At 43.8% G+C, this 15792-nt stretch overlaps 1 long non-coding RNA gene across 1 annotated transcript; it reads right to left on the reverse strand.

The window, feature by feature from the left end:
• Positions 1-1477: 1477 nt before the first annotated feature.
• Positions 1478-2698, reverse strand: LOC140116446 (uncharacterized). Its single transcript, XR_011852757.1, has 3 exons — positions 2641-2698; positions 1876-1932; positions 1478-1519 (listed from the first exon to the last, which is right to left on the reverse strand). It is a non-coding gene; the product is annotated as an uncharacterized lncRNA (long non-coding RNA).
• Between the last annotated feature and the right edge of the window lie 13094 nt (positions 2699-15792).

Here is a 15792-nt window from a genome sequence, read left to right on the forward strand (position 1 = left end):
AGACAATGGAGGGAGTGATGGTTAGAGTTATGTTATTGTAATATCATTGTGGTAAGGAATACTGTCTATATAATAAAGTAGGTGGACTAAAGACATGGAAACATGTTCTATTCTGTTATGTCCATGAAGAGAGTAGACTGGTGGCTGGTTTTATGTATAGATGCCTATAGAGTTACATTTAGCCAAAAGCTCAGAATGTGTCATGTATTTTATATTCAATTCATTATCCAACATAAGATATGTGCCGTAATCCTGTCCATAGTGAAGATGGCAACACTGGTTCTAATCACCTGTATATGTACCTGTTTGACATGTGGTATATTTTAGATAGATAGATACATAGATACATAGATAGATAGATAAGAGATATAGATAGGTACCTTATCATAATCTTCTTCCTGTGCGGTGACTCTTGGAGCATCCTGTAATGAGAGCATTAGTGAGTCTTATTAATATCTATAGAAGCTTCTGATCAGATATTCTTCAACTATTTGTCATCCAGATCTATATGAGAATTATGTAAAATCCACAAACCTCTTGCTAGGGTCTGTTCATATAGGGGAGATTCATTATTGTGTCTCGGGGTGTGACAGGGCACAGCTGGTCACCACTAGTCTTGTGCTGCACCACATTTATTATTGTGATAATTAATTTGGACTGAGTTCTACTTTTACACCTGCTTTTATCTGGTCTAAACCGTCTGCCTCTTTTTGGTGCATCCTCCTTGATTTTTGGGCACATGGGCTAATTTCCATACGACAAGCCCCCGTTTCTCCAAAACCACGCCCTTTCCCAAGGCCACGGCCCTTTGCAGGACAAGTTGAAAAACAGCCACAAAAATGGACTAGTGGCCTTCATGAATGTGTCAAAAGGCATTTTAGACTATTTTTGGTGCAAAATATCATTTTCAGAGCGCAGGAGCAATCATGAATTACCCACGCCCCCCCCCCAGCCCCCCCCCCCCGTAGAGTTTCATGAGCCTAAAAGTACAGACACCCAGAAGTGGATAAAGAGGAAATAAAAGATTATATTACCACATAAAATGGACTTGGTGGCAGACTCGAGTCTGTGTCAGAAGATTCTTCAGAACTCTGAGAGTAAAAAGACAATGGAGGGAGTGATGGTTAGAGTTATGTTATTATAATATTATTGTGGTAAGGGATACTGTCTATATAATAAAGTAGGTGGACTAAAGACATGGAAACATGTTCTATTCTGTTATGTCCATGAAGAGAGTGTACTGGTGACTGGTTATATGAACTAGATTCCTATAGAGTTACATTTAGCCAAAAGCTCAGGATGTGTCATGTATTTTAATTTATTATCCAACATAAGATATGTGCCGTAATCCTGTCCATAGTAATGATGGCAACACTGGTTCTAATGACCTGTATATGTACCTGTTTCACATGTAATTGTTTCAGATAGATCAATAGATAGATAGGTAGGTAGATTGATAGGAGATATAGATAGGTACCTCATCATAATCTTCTAGCCGTGCGGTGACTCTTGGAGGATCCTGTAATGAAAGCATTAGTGAGTGTTATTATAATCTATAGAAGCTTCTGATCAGATATTCTTCGATTATTTGTCATCTAGATCTATATGAGAATTGTGTAATATCCACAAGCCCCCTTTCTCCAAATCCACGCCCTTTCCCAAGGCCGCGGCCCTTTGTCGGACAAGTTGAAAAACAGCCAAAAACGGCCTTCATGAATGTGTCGAAAGGCATTTTAGACTTTTTTGGTGCAAAATATCATTTTCATAGCGCAGGAGCAATCATGAATCCCCCCCCCCCCATAGAGTTTCATGAGCCTAAAAGTACAGACATCCAGAAGTGTAAAGGGCATAAAGAGAAATAAAAGATTATATTACCACATCAAATGGACTTGGTGGTAGACTCGAGTCTGTATCAGAAGATTCTTCAGAACTCTGAGAATAAAAAGACAATGGAGGGAGTGATGGTTAGTTATGTTATTATAATATTATTGTGGTAAGGGATACTGTCTATATAATAAAGTAGGTGGACTAAACACATGGAAACATGTTCTATTCTGTTATGTCCGTGAAGAGAGTGTGCTGGTGACTGGTTATATGAATAGATGCCTATAGAGTTACATTTAGCCAAAAGCTCAGAATACATCATATATTTTATATTCAATTCATTATCCAACATAAGGTATGTGCAATACCCACCCCACTCCCCACAGGCTGCACCCCCATTAACGCCCCACTGGCGCGAAGGTGATAATTTCATTTAATGTAGAAAATTAGCTTTCCTCCAATGCTGAGTAATTTCCAATTTAGTTGCCATCAGGAGATGAGCAACCACAATTCTGTGATGTGTGATGAGAATCCATAGCTATTAATAGTAAGGCCAATTGTGAGGGACAATGGAGATGGCAATGTAATAAGATGTTGATAGCATCAAAAGTTGCTTGCCACAAAAGGACGATGGCCGGGAATTCCCATGGCCACAGCTTTGATTCCAACAATTTGGGGAATTGAAGAGAAATATAAGTGAAAATCTAAGCAGATCTGTCTTTTTGGAGGTACCAACCCTGAATGGTATCCAATGAGAAACACAACAAAACAGTCATAGCCCCAGTCCTGTATTACAGCTCAGTCCATTTAACAAACCTCTGAGACATCATCCTGGTCCTTGAATCCTGCAGTAGGGGAGAGCGGTCCCACTGTATCCTCCTATAGTGAAGAGAGAGAACACAACCATCAGAAAAGATATCTATTAGGAAGAGGAAGCTGAGGCTTTATGTTGAAGAATGAGAAGCCACAAATGTAATAGATATATTTTCGATAGACAGATAGATGATAGATAGATAGATAGATAGATAGATAGATAGATAGATAGATAGATAGATAGATATTTCAAAGAATTGTGCAGCACTCCAATTTCGTGAAACGTAGTCAAATCTTTATTCCATAGTGAGTAACATACAGCGACGTTTCGGCTCAAGAGAGCCTTCCTCAAGCTTGAGGAAGGCTCTCTTGAGCCGAAACGTCGCTGTATGTTACTCACTATGGAATAAAGATTTGACTACGTTTCACGAAATTGGAGTGCTGCACAATTCTTTGAAATATACACAGGAGGACTCAAGGCCCAGTCCTGGGTAGCCTGCACCCAGCCATTTTCCAATCAAGATAGTGCCGCTTGGACTTTCTATACGTAGATAGATAGATAGATACCTCATAATAATCTCCTAACTGTGCGGTGACTCTTGGAGGATCCTGCAATGAGAGCATTAGTGAGTGTTATCAATATCTATATAGAAGCTTCTGATCAGATATTTTTCAATAATTTGTCATCTAGATCTATATAAGAACAGTGTAAAATCCACAAACCTCTTGGTATGGTCTGTTCATATAGAGATTTATGAGCATATTTTAAATATTTTCCACTTCAACTTCTATTATGAACAGCTGAACCATGTATGAAGGAACTCCTGGTCTATGAGGCCAGTGACACAACTTTCTACTCACTATTATAAATCCGTATTAGGAAGCCAAAATAAGAAATAGATCCTAGACACAGAATATATCTGGAATATCTTTCTAATATACGTTACCTGAAGGATCCACTCCAGGTTTCGGCTCAAATATGCTAATGCAGCATAATGACCAGAATAATGACATGAGAAGTCCATCAGGCCACCATTATGTTATAAGCAAAGATCATTTTTTAGTAAAACATTGTGTATAGTAGATAAGAAGATATGAAAGAACCTCCTGGTGCAATTGTGAATATAACAAATGCAGTGATAAAATAGATATCAGTAATGTGCTTATAAATGGCAATCTTACCTCTGCAGGGCGGTCAGGGCACTGTCCTGGTAACATAAAATCAGGTGCTTGTGGCACAATCTGAAAGAGAACATGATAGAACATTATGTAAGTTGTATAGTTGTGGGGTCTGGGGTGGGTTTCATTTACAATAGAATTATGTATAGGGAATGAGTTATTTTGTGTTTATTTAGTTTATTTAGTTAGGAAGCAATAGACTCCTTTCTTTGCCATTTAGAGGGATATTATGCAGTAAGGGGCCTGATACAGAACACAATTTACACCTGACACCAGGCAGACTGGCATCTGCTTCCAAATCCAGATCCCCTGATTATATGCAGACATTTCCATAACCAACAAATATCTAGATAAAAAGGATAAGATACTTTACCTCATCAGGATGATCATAATTTCCTGAATTCTCCATGGTGGCTGCAGAAATAAAAAATAATGTAATATTTGGATATAAGAAAACAACTGCACATCATGAGAAAACATTATAGACACTTCAGGAGGACTTGTTCGTTGTGAACAGGCCCGGATGGGAGAACCTCTGTTACCTCCCTGATACACTGATTGTATGACATCATCAGTGACTATATATATATATATACATATAAAGCTATACAATTTCCAATGTACGTTTATATCATTTCCTCACAGTTAAACAATAAAGCTTTCTGTAGAAAGCAAGCAGAGATCTACAAAACCGCAAGGAAGTTATATAGAAAGTATATTGGAAAATTGTATAACTTTTCAATAAGGAATCATATCAATTGTTTGATAAAAGTGACCACAGCATTTTGGCGGTGAATTTTACAGCCGGGTAGGAGAAATGTACCAGTTTTCTGGACAGTATTACAATCACCAGTAATCTCTCTACATGATCTATATGCCATCAATGCAGTAACATGTAATATCATTAAAATTCACATTATAGCTAATAAATCATAATCATAAAATCTGCACCTTACCTGTAGAACAGTCCCAAGAGTGGCTTAGGCCACTGGTGGCCGAGCCAAAGAAAACTTTAAATAAATCGCCTAAATGGAGCAACCTACAAATACATGTACACTCATCCACTGTCTAGTGCAAACTGATCGGAAATCAGCTTAGCTGAAGACTAGTTCTATCTATGATTGTTACATCATAGAACATTCTATCTGAACATTCCGCCGTGTATCCATGGATACAGAAGTGTAACAAAGAGACGTTGATAGGCCTCTTTCACACTAACTTTTTTTTCGGTTGTATGCTACTCGTATCGTACCGAAAGCATACAGCCACATGTATTTCAATGGGCAATACGTCCATCCATTTGAATGGATATATTGCCCAGTATAACATGTCTTGCACAGGAAAAACATAGAGCTTGTCCACAAATACTATTCCCAGGTTACACTCTAATAGATTTAATTCATGAATACTTACGCACTATAACAAGGATAGATCATGACCTGATCACACGGGAGGTCACATTAAAAACTTGGAGAAAAATATGTAATGAATAAGTGATTGGTCACAGGTTTTTAAAGTGCTTCTACTATATCTGGAAAAATACCTAATAAAATAATGGGAATATGGGAATCCACAGGATGGACCAAATCTATAAGTTTTATAAATTAAAAAACAGTAAAAATGAACTTTAACAGAAATAACCAAATGTTATAAGATCCCCAAAACAAACTTTTTAAACTATGAGCAGTTTATAAAAAACTTAGAAAATAAAATACCAGAAAAAAAAATAAATTAATTAAATTAATCCAGAGTACTAGTTTAGAATCAGTATTTAGCCGTGTGAAATCTGCAAAAATATCTCATATGTATAAAAAATGTAAATCTTTAAAGGGAACCTGTTACCGGGAACCACAATATAATGTGTGTTATAACTTAGCTTGTACCCTGCCAGAATCATGTCCTGAGTCCCAGGGTTGTTTTGGTTTGGAGGCATTAAAAAAATATCGTGTCTGTGCTGCTCACATGTATAATCATTAAAATTCACATTATAGCTAATAAATCATAATCATAAAATCTGCACCTTACCTGTTGAACAGTCCCACGAGTGGCTTAGGCCACGAGTGGCCGAGCCAAAGAAAACTTTAAATAAATCGCCTAAATGGAGCAAGCTACAAATACATGTACACTCATCCACTGTCTAGTGCAGACTGATCAGAAATCAGCTTAGCTGAAGACTAGTTCTATCTATGATTGTTACATCATAGAACATTCTATCTGAACATTCCGCCGTGTATCCATGGATACAGATGTGTAACAAAGAGACGTTGATAGGCCTCTTTTACACTATTTTTTTTTTCAGTTGTATGCTACCTATACCGTACAAATACTACTCCCAGGTTACACTCTAATAGATTTAATTCATGAAGACTTAGGCCCTATAACAAGGAAGAAGCAGGAGGGAGGAGCTGTACAGGAGTACAAAGGTGGGGGCTGAAGGCTGAGGAGTCGGCAGCACAGACAAGTCACATGTTTTGTTTTTTTTTTAAATGCATCCAAGCAAATTCAAAACTGGGACTCAGAACATGATTTTGTCAGGGTGCAAGGTAAGTTTAAACACACAATTATATTGTAATGTAAATAGGCAGACTACATATTTGTAATGCGCCTGTAATGGGCTTCTGCAAACTGTCTTTAGTGAAAATGAGGATCCTAGTGACAGGTTCCCTTTAAGGAACCTAACTACAGATTATAACAGTGAAAAGAGATGGAAAATTGAAATAAACACAGAGTTAAGTGCAGCTAATATATAAGATTATAGATTATTAAAAGGTTTAAGAACTATAAGAAATGTAATTACATCTTAGATCTGAACAGAACAGCAATTGAAAATTATTATTAAGGCTACATTCACACTACAGTATGGGGGACGTATATACGGCCGACGTATATGCGGCCGATATACGTCCCCCATACACTCCTATGGGCTCACGGCCCTGTACGGGAGCGGTACGGTGCAGCACACGTGCGGCACCGTACCGCTCCGTAGCCCGGGGAAAGATAGGACCTGTCCTATCTTTCCTCGTATTACGGCGCCGTGCGCCATTAGTTTCTATGGAGAGGGGCGGGGGTGAGCTGCGCTCACCTCCTCCTCCTCCTCTCCCCGCGCTGCCGTGAGCCCGCCGTACTACGGTGCGGCGGGCTCACGGCAGTGTGAATTTAGCCTAAAGTGTATAATCCATATAACCTCCTGATTGTAAAGTTAAAGAATCCAGCTAAATACCCTAAAATGGAGAGGACAAACCAGGCTTATTACATATTCAGATAATAGTAACTTACTGGGATAAGATAACCGAGTGTATAAATGCCAATACAGAGAAAAAATAGAGTGGGGTAAATGGCTATACTGTATCTGTTTAATTATATAAATACAGATAATAATCAGAAAAGGGAAATCCATCAGAAATTGGCAGCAAAGAGACAAATTCTCTAAACCTCCCAATCACCAGTTCCTTTTACAGACTTATAGCTGAAGTGAGGTAGTAGCTGCTTATACCTGCCAGTCCACGGGTCATGTATTATTCTTGCCTTATTTGAAACTCTATGTCATCTTTTTTGGAAACTCTTAATTTAACATCAAAACAAAATAACAAGAACAAAAATAGGAAATAATCTGGAAATAACATCTTTACATGATTTATATGCCATGTAGGCAGTAGCATGTATAATCATTAAAATTCACATTATAGCTACCGTATTTTCCGGGCCATTAGGCGCACCGGAATATAAGGCGCAACAGTCCGATGCGCCTTATATATGTAATAATTCCATATATAAGGCGCATCGGACTATAAGGCGCAGGGTCGGGGGCGTGGCGGAGGTCCGGGGGCGGAGCGGAGACCCGACGGGACGCGGTGCCGAGAAGAGACGCGGAACGCGGGGAAGGTGAGCGGGGAAGGTGAGCGGGGAAGGTGAGGGGGAGGTGGAGAATGGAATACTTACATAGGTCCCCGCTACCGGAGACAGCAGATCTCCAGCGGGAACTGCAGAGCACGCGGCAGAAGTTGTTCGTGCCGCGTGGTCTGCAGTTCCTGCTGGAGATCTGCTGTCTCCGGTAGCGGGGACCTATGTAAGTAGGGTCCGCTGCCCTCATATAGGGCGCACCGGACTATAAGGCGCACTTTGGATTTCCAAGGAAATCCAAGGCTTTTAAGTGCGCCTTATAGTCCGGAAAATACGGTAATAAATCCTAATCATAAAATCTGTATCTTACCTGTCGAACAGTCCCACAAGTGGCTTAGGCCACGAGTGGCCAAGCCAAAGAAAACTTTAAATAAATCGCCTAAATGGAGCAAGCTACAAATACATGTACACTCATCCACTGTCTAGTGCAGACTGATCAGAAATCAGCTTAGCTGAAGACTAGTTCTATCTATGATTGTTACATCATAGAACACTCTATCTGAACATTCCGCCTTGTATCCGTGGATACAGACATGTAACATGGGGAGGCTTCTTTCACAAAACCTTTTTATTTCGGTTGCATGCATGCAGGTAGCATACAGCCACATTCATTTCAATGGCCAACACGTCCTTTGATTTGAATGGATGTATTGCCCAGCAAACCGTAACACAAAGAGGAAAAAGATAGAGCTTTCCTCATCCATACGGCCGCACCGCTTACACGCGAGTATATACAGAATATTATATATATATGTATTTATTGTGTCCCAGCACAGAGACATATATTTTGTGCTACAACACCATTATTAGGCCACTCGTGAACGTTAACCACATGGTACTTTGCAGAATGCCACTGGGCCACAAGCATATTAGCATCCTTATTGCAATGTTTCGCACACAACCAAAGATGATTCTTGACAGGTGCAACCCAATTTGCCAGTTGGTGGCAGTTTTTTAACTTTGAGGCACACAAAACTTTTTGACCAACAGATTTAGCAACGTGCCATATGTCGAACTGGTGCAAAATATGACTGTACTCTTCCCTTATTAATTTTCGTATGCTCATGTGACGATCAATAGCCACAATCCTAACGTTCACATTTTCTCATAGTTTGTCCTCTAAAGTTTTTTAGAAGGCAATTTTTTCAAGCCAAACAGATGTAATTGGGGGAATAATTTGTTGCACATTAAAACCAACAATTTTGTTGGATTTTGCCTCTATCATCGTATAAGTGTAGTATTTTACACAAAATCCTGGACTGTCTGCCTGGCCATCACCCATTAGGCAGGTGTATTTCTCAAGCTTTCTATTACTTTAGATTTTTCTGTTAGCCAATGATGGTGTATATCTTCTTCATCGGATGAAGATTCCTGGGAAACTTCGTCTTCCAGCTCAGAGTCTTCTAAATATGTTGCATCATCTGCTACCTCTCTGCTCTCACCAACGCTACTGCATGAATCTGTGTCTTTTGGTGACTTCTACCTTTTCTGGTAATAATTAGAGATTGGCGAATCGATTCTAACTAGAGATGAGCGAGCACTAATATTCGAGACAAACTTTTCCCGATGCTCGAGTGCTCGTCTTGAAGTCAATGAGAGACTCGAGCATTTTTCAAGGGGACCAAGGCTCTGCACAGGGAAGCTTGGCCAAACACCTGGGAACCTCAGAAAAGGATGGAAACACCACAGAAATGGACAGGAAACAGCAGGGGCAGCATGCATAGATGCCTTTGAGGCTGCTTAAACGCACCATTATGCCAAAATTATGGGCAACAGCATGGCCATGACAGAGTGACAGAATGAGGCTAGATAGCATCTAAAACATCCAATAATTGACCCTGACACTATAGGGGACGGCATGCAGAGGCAGCGGCAGCAGCGGCAGGCTAGAGAGTGGCATGGCGACATACCCTAAATGGACTCAGGCTTCAAACCAATGGGTGGCAGAGAGGAACCAAAGGAGGTGAGCAAGAAGCGCTGAAATGATTTCCTCTGTGAACAAAAGGCTGACGGTATATTTAGTCGATAACACAGCATGGTGGCGACATAGTGACCAAGTTCCATAACGTATCTGGTGAAACACCCGAAAAATGCGCCTGACACAGCTCGTTTGATAAGGGGACGACATGTGGAGGCAGCCATGGAGATGACTTCCATGATTAAGAGTGACTACTGGGGCATCCATATTGCTTCTATGATTGAAACTTCAGGTCTCCAGCATGGCGGCGACAGATGGGCCGAGTTCCATTATGTATCTGGGGAAACAGCTGAAAATTCTGCCTGACACAGCTCGTTTGATAAGGGGATGATGTGCTGCATATCCTCTCGTGCTCCAGCGTCTGGGGTATAGAGAGTTGAAAGTTGCACATGGAGACATTGGTGGACGCTGTGGAGGATCGTGGAGGCGAAATGGACAGGAAACAGCAGGGGCAGCATGCATGGATGCCTCTGAGGCTGCTTAAACGCACCATTATGCCAAAATTGTGGGCAACAGCATGGCCATGACAGAGTGACTGAATGAGGCTAGATAGCATCTAAAACATCCAATAATTGACCCTGACACTATAGGGGACGGCATGCAGAGGCAGCGGCAGCAGCGGCAGGCTAGAGAGTGGCATGGCGACATACCCTAAATGGACTCAGGCTTCAAACCAATGGGTGGCAGAGAGGAACCAAAGGAGGTGAGCAAGAAGCGCTGAAATGATTTCCTCTGTGAACAAAAGGCTGACGGTTAGAGATGAGCGAACATGCTCGTCCGAGCTTGATGCTCGTTCGAGCATTAGCGTACTCGAAACTGCTCGTTGCTCGGACGAATACTTCGCCCGCTCGAGAAAATGGCAGCTCCCGCCGTTTTGCTTTTTGGCGGCCAGAAACAGAGCCAATCACAAGCCAGGAGACTCTGCACTCCACCCAGCATGACGTGGTACCCTTACACGTCGATAGCAGTGGTTGGCTGGCCAGATCAGGTGACCCTGGGATAGACTAGCCGCTGCCCGCGCTGCTCGGATCATTCTGTGTCTGGATGCCGCTAGGGAGAGAGCTGCTGCTGGTCAGGGAAAGCGTTAGGGTGTTCTATTAGCTTACTGTTAGGCAGGAGTGATTCTCCAAGAACCCAACAGCCCTTCTTAGGGCTACAATAACGTTCTACTTTTTTTTTTTTTTATTTGCATCTAGTACCATTTTGTGAGGAATTAGCAGGGGGACTTGCGACCGCTGTGTTTTGCGCTTAGTGACGCACATATCCATTGCAAAGACCGAAGTGGGAAAATTTAGTAGGGGTTGGATTTCAATTAGGCACAGTCTGCCATTTGTCCTTTTTTATTTTACGTTTATTTTGTTTAATAACTCAGCGTCATCTCATCTGGCATAGTAGTGTGCTTTCATACTTGGCTAGAAAATAGCCATAGGAGAATCCAAACGGCTTACGCCTACAGTAGCGTTATATATTTGATTTCTGGTTGATCTGCTGGTGGCTGTACTTGCTGCAGTGCATCTACTAGCCAATTGTCAGCAATTTGTAGTGAGACTTGCGACCGCTGTGTTTTGCGCTTAGTGACGCACATATCCATTGCAAAGACCGAAGTGGGAAAATTTAGTAGGGGTTGGATTTCAATTAGGCACAGTCTGCCATTTGTCCTTTTTTATTTTACGTTTATTTTGTTTAATAACTCAGCGTCATCTCATCTGGCATAGTAGTGTGCTTTCATACTTGGCTAGAAAATAGCCATAGGAGAATCCAAACGGCTTACGCCTACAGTAGCGTTATATATTTGATTTCTGGTTGATCTGCTGGTGGCTGTACTTGCTGCAGTGCATCTACTAGCCAATTGTCAGCAATTTGTAGTGAGACTTGCGACCGCTGTGTTTTGCGCTTAGTGACGCACATATCCATTGCAAAGACCGAAGTGGGAAAATTTAGTAGGGGTTGGATTTCAATTAGGCACAGTCTGCCATTTGTCCTTTTTTATTTTACGTTTATTTTTTTTAATAACTCAGCGTCATCTCATCTGGCATAGTAGTGTGCTTTCATACTTGGCTAGAAAATAGCCATAGGAGAATCCAAACGGCTTACGCCTACAGTAGCGTTATATATTTGATTTCTGGTTGATCTGCTGGTGGCTGTACTTGCTGCAGTGCATCTACTAGCCAATTGTCAGCAATTTGTAGTGAGACTTGCGACCGCTGTGTTTTGCGCTTAGTGACGCACATATCCATTGCAAAGACCGAAGTGGGAAAATTTAGTAGGGGTTGGATTTCAATTAGGCACAGTCTGCCATTTGTCCTTTTTTATTTTACGTTTATTTTGTTTAATAACTCAGCGTCATCTCATCTGGCATAGTAGTGTGCTTTCATACTTGGCTAGAAAATAGCCATAGGAGAATCCAAACGGCTTACGCCTACAGTAGCGTTATATATTTGATTTCTGGTTGATCTGCTGGTGGCTGTACTTGCTGCAGTGCATCTACTAGCCAATTGTCAGCAATTTGTAGTGAGACTTGCGACCGCTGTGTTTTGCGCTTAGTGACGCACATATCCATTGCAAAGACCGAAGTGGGAAAATTTAGTAGGGGTTGGATTTCAATTAGGCACAGTCTGCCATTTGTCCTTTTTTATTTTACGTTTATTTTGTTTAATAACTCAGCGTCATCTCATCTGGCATAGTAGTGTGCTTTCATACTTGGCTAGAAAATAGCCATAGGAGAATCCAAACGGCTTACGCCTACAGTAGCGTTATATATTTGATTTCTGGTTGATCTGCTGGTGGCTGTACTTGCTGCAGTGCATCTACTAGCCAATTGTCAGCAATTTGTAGTGAGACTTGCGACCGCTGTGTTTTGCGCTTAGTGACGCACATATCCATTGCAAAGACCGAAGTGGGAAAATTTAGTAGGGGTTGGATTTCAATTAGGCACAGTCTGCCATTTGTCCTTTTTTATTTTACGTTTATTTTGTTTAATAACTCGGTGTCATCTCATCTGGCATAGTAGTGTGCTTTCATACTTGGCTAGAAAATAGCCATAGCAATAGGATAGCATTGTTTGGTTTTAAAAACTCAAAAACACAAAAAAAAAAAAAACACAAAAAAAAGTAAAAAAAAAATTAAAGCTATAACTCTCATTTTAAAAATGTTTAACCCGAGGGCTAGGGGTAGAGGACGAGGGCGGGGACGTGGGCGTCCAACTACTGCAGGGGTCAGAGGCCGTGGTCCTGGCCGGGGTGAGACACCACCTGCTTATGAGGGAGCAGGGGAACGCCGCAGAGCTACACTCCCTAGGTTCATGTCTGAAGTTACTGGGACTCGTGGTAGAGCACTGTTGAGGCCAGAACAGTGCGAACAGGTGATGTCGTGGATTGCTGACAATGCTTCGAGCAATTTGTCCACCAGTCAGTCTTCCACGCAGTCCACCCATGTCACCGAAATCGCCACTCCTCCAGCTCCTGCACCTCAGCCTCCTCCCCCCCAGTCTGCCCCCTCCCAGGAAAATTTGGCATTTGAACCGGCATACTCTGAGGAACTGTTTTCTGGACCCTTCCCACAGTCACAAACCACTTGTCCGGTTGCTGCTGAGCAATTTTCCGATGCCCAGGTTTTCCACCAGTCACAGTCTGTGGGTGATGATGACCTTCTTGACGTAGTGGAAGTGTGTAAAGAGGTGTCCGACGATGAGGAGACACGGTTGTTAGACAGTGGGGAAGTTGTTGTCAGGGCAGGAAGTCCGAGGGGGGAGCAGACTGAGGGATCGGAGGATGATGAGGTGACAGACCCAAGCTGGGTTGAGAGGCCGGGTGAACACAGTGCTTCTGAGACGGAGGAGAGTCCTCGACCAGAACAGGTTGGAAGAGGCAGTGGTGGGGCCAGACGGAGAGGCAGGGCCAGAGCTGGTGCATCGGCGCCAAATGTGTCAACTAGTGAAGCTCCCGTGGCGAGGGCTCTTGCGGCGAGGGCTAGATCTTCAGAAGTCTGGAGGTTCTTTAAGGAAACACCGGATGACCGACGGACTGTGGTGTGCAACATTTGCCAAACCAGGCTCAGCAGGGGTTCCACCACTACTAGCTTAACTACCACCAGTATGCGCAGGCATATGAATGCTAAACACCCCACTCAGTGGCAACAAGCCCGTTCACCTCCGGCCGTGCACACCACTGCTCCTTCCCCTGTGTCAGCTGATAGTCAGCCCCCTGCCCTGGACCCTGCCACAAAAACCCCATCGTCGCCTCCACGATCCTCCACAGCATCCACCAGCGTTCAGCTCTCCATACCCCAGACGCTGGAGCGGAAACGCAAATATAGTGCAACCCACCCGCACGCCCAAGCCCTTAATGTGCACATCTCCAGATTGCTTAGCCTGGAGATGCTGCCCTATAGGCTAGTAGAGACCGAGGCCTTTCGCAACCTCATGGCGGCGTCCGCCCCTCGGTATTCGGTCCCCAGCCGCCACTACTTTTCCCGATGTGCCGTCCCAGCCCTGCACCAGCACGTGTCAGACAACATCACCCGTGCCCTGACCAACGCCGTTTCTGACAAGGTCCACCTGACCACGGACACGTGGACGAGTGCTGCCGGGCAGGGCCACTATATATCGCTGACGGCACATTGGGTTAACTTGGTGGAGGCTGGGACCGAGTCTGACCCTGGGGCTGGTCATATACTGCCGACGCCGAGGATTGCGGGGCCTACCTCGGTCCAGGTGTTTCAGGCCTACTATGCCTCCTCCTCCTCCCACCCCTCCTCCACCTCCTCCTCCGAACTACCATCCGTGGGCACGGCGCCATCAGTCGGTAGCTCTAGCGACAGCAGGCGGTGCTCAAACTACTGAGCCTAGGCGATAAAAGGCACACCGCCCAAGAGCTATTACAGGGCATCACGGCGCAGACTGATCTGTGGCTGGCACCGCTGAACCTGAAGACAGGCATGGTTGTGTGTGACAACGGCCGTAACCTGGTGGCGGCTCTGCAACTCGGCAGACTGACACATGTGCCATGCCTGGCCCATGTGTTAAATCTGATAGTTCAGCGTTTCCTCAAGACATACCCCAATCTGTCAGATTTGCTCACGAAGGTGCGCCGCATCTGTGCGCATTTCAGGAAGTCCAGCACAGATGCTGCCACTCTCAGGGCAGCGCAGCGCCGCCTCCAACTGCCCGCTCACCGACTGTTGTGCGACGTGCCCACGAGGTGGAATTCAACACTGACCAAGTTATCCAGAGTTTACCAGCAGCGCCGAGCCATTGTAGACTGCCAGATGTCAACTTCCACCAGAACTGGTAGTCAGGTCAGTCAGCTTCCTCAAGTCTACAATGAGGAGTGGACGTGGATGTCTGATATCTGTCAGGTGCTGAGTAACTTTGAGGAGTCAACACAGATGGTCAGTGGCGATGCCGCCATCATCAGCCTCACCATCCCGCTGCTTGGCCTGTTGAAAAACTCTCTGATCAGCATGAAGTCGGAAGCTTTGCGCTCGTCACAAGAGACGGGGGAAGAAGATTCCCTTGTTGATAGCCAAAGCACCCTTAGGTCTGTTTCTCAGCGCATATCGGAGGAGGTGGAGGTGGAGGAGGATGAGGAGGAAGAGGAGGAGAATGTTGGCGAGACACAAGAGGGGACCATTGTTGAGTCCTTTACTGTTCAGCGTGTATGGGCAGAAGAAGAGGAGTTGGAGGAGTTGGAGGAGGAGGAAATGGACAGTCAGGCCAGTGAGGGGAGTGAATTCTTACGCGTTGGTACTCTGGCGCATATGGCAGATTTCATGCTAGGCTGCCTATCCCGTGACCCTCGCGTTCAAAGAATTTATTCCAGCACCGATTACTGGGTGTTCACTCTCCTGGACCCACGGTACAAGCAAAATCTTTCCACTCTCATCCCTGCAGAGGAAAGGAGTGTGAGAATGCATGAATACCAGCAGGCCCTGGTGCACAAGCTGAAACAGTATTTCCCTTCTGACAGCGCTAGCGGCAGAGTGCGTAGTTCTGCGGGACAAGTAGCGAGGGAGAGTAGGCGAGCAGGCAGCTTGTCCAGCACTGGCAAGGGTACGCTTTACAAGGCTTTTGCCAGCTTTATGTCACCCCAGCAAGACAC

Source organism: Engystomops pustulosus, chromosome 2, assembly GCF_040894005.1.
Source record: "Engystomops pustulosus chromosome 2, aEngPut4.maternal, whole genome shotgun sequence".
Taxonomy (NCBI): domain Eukaryota; kingdom Metazoa; phylum Chordata; class Amphibia; order Anura; family Leptodactylidae; genus Engystomops; species Engystomops pustulosus.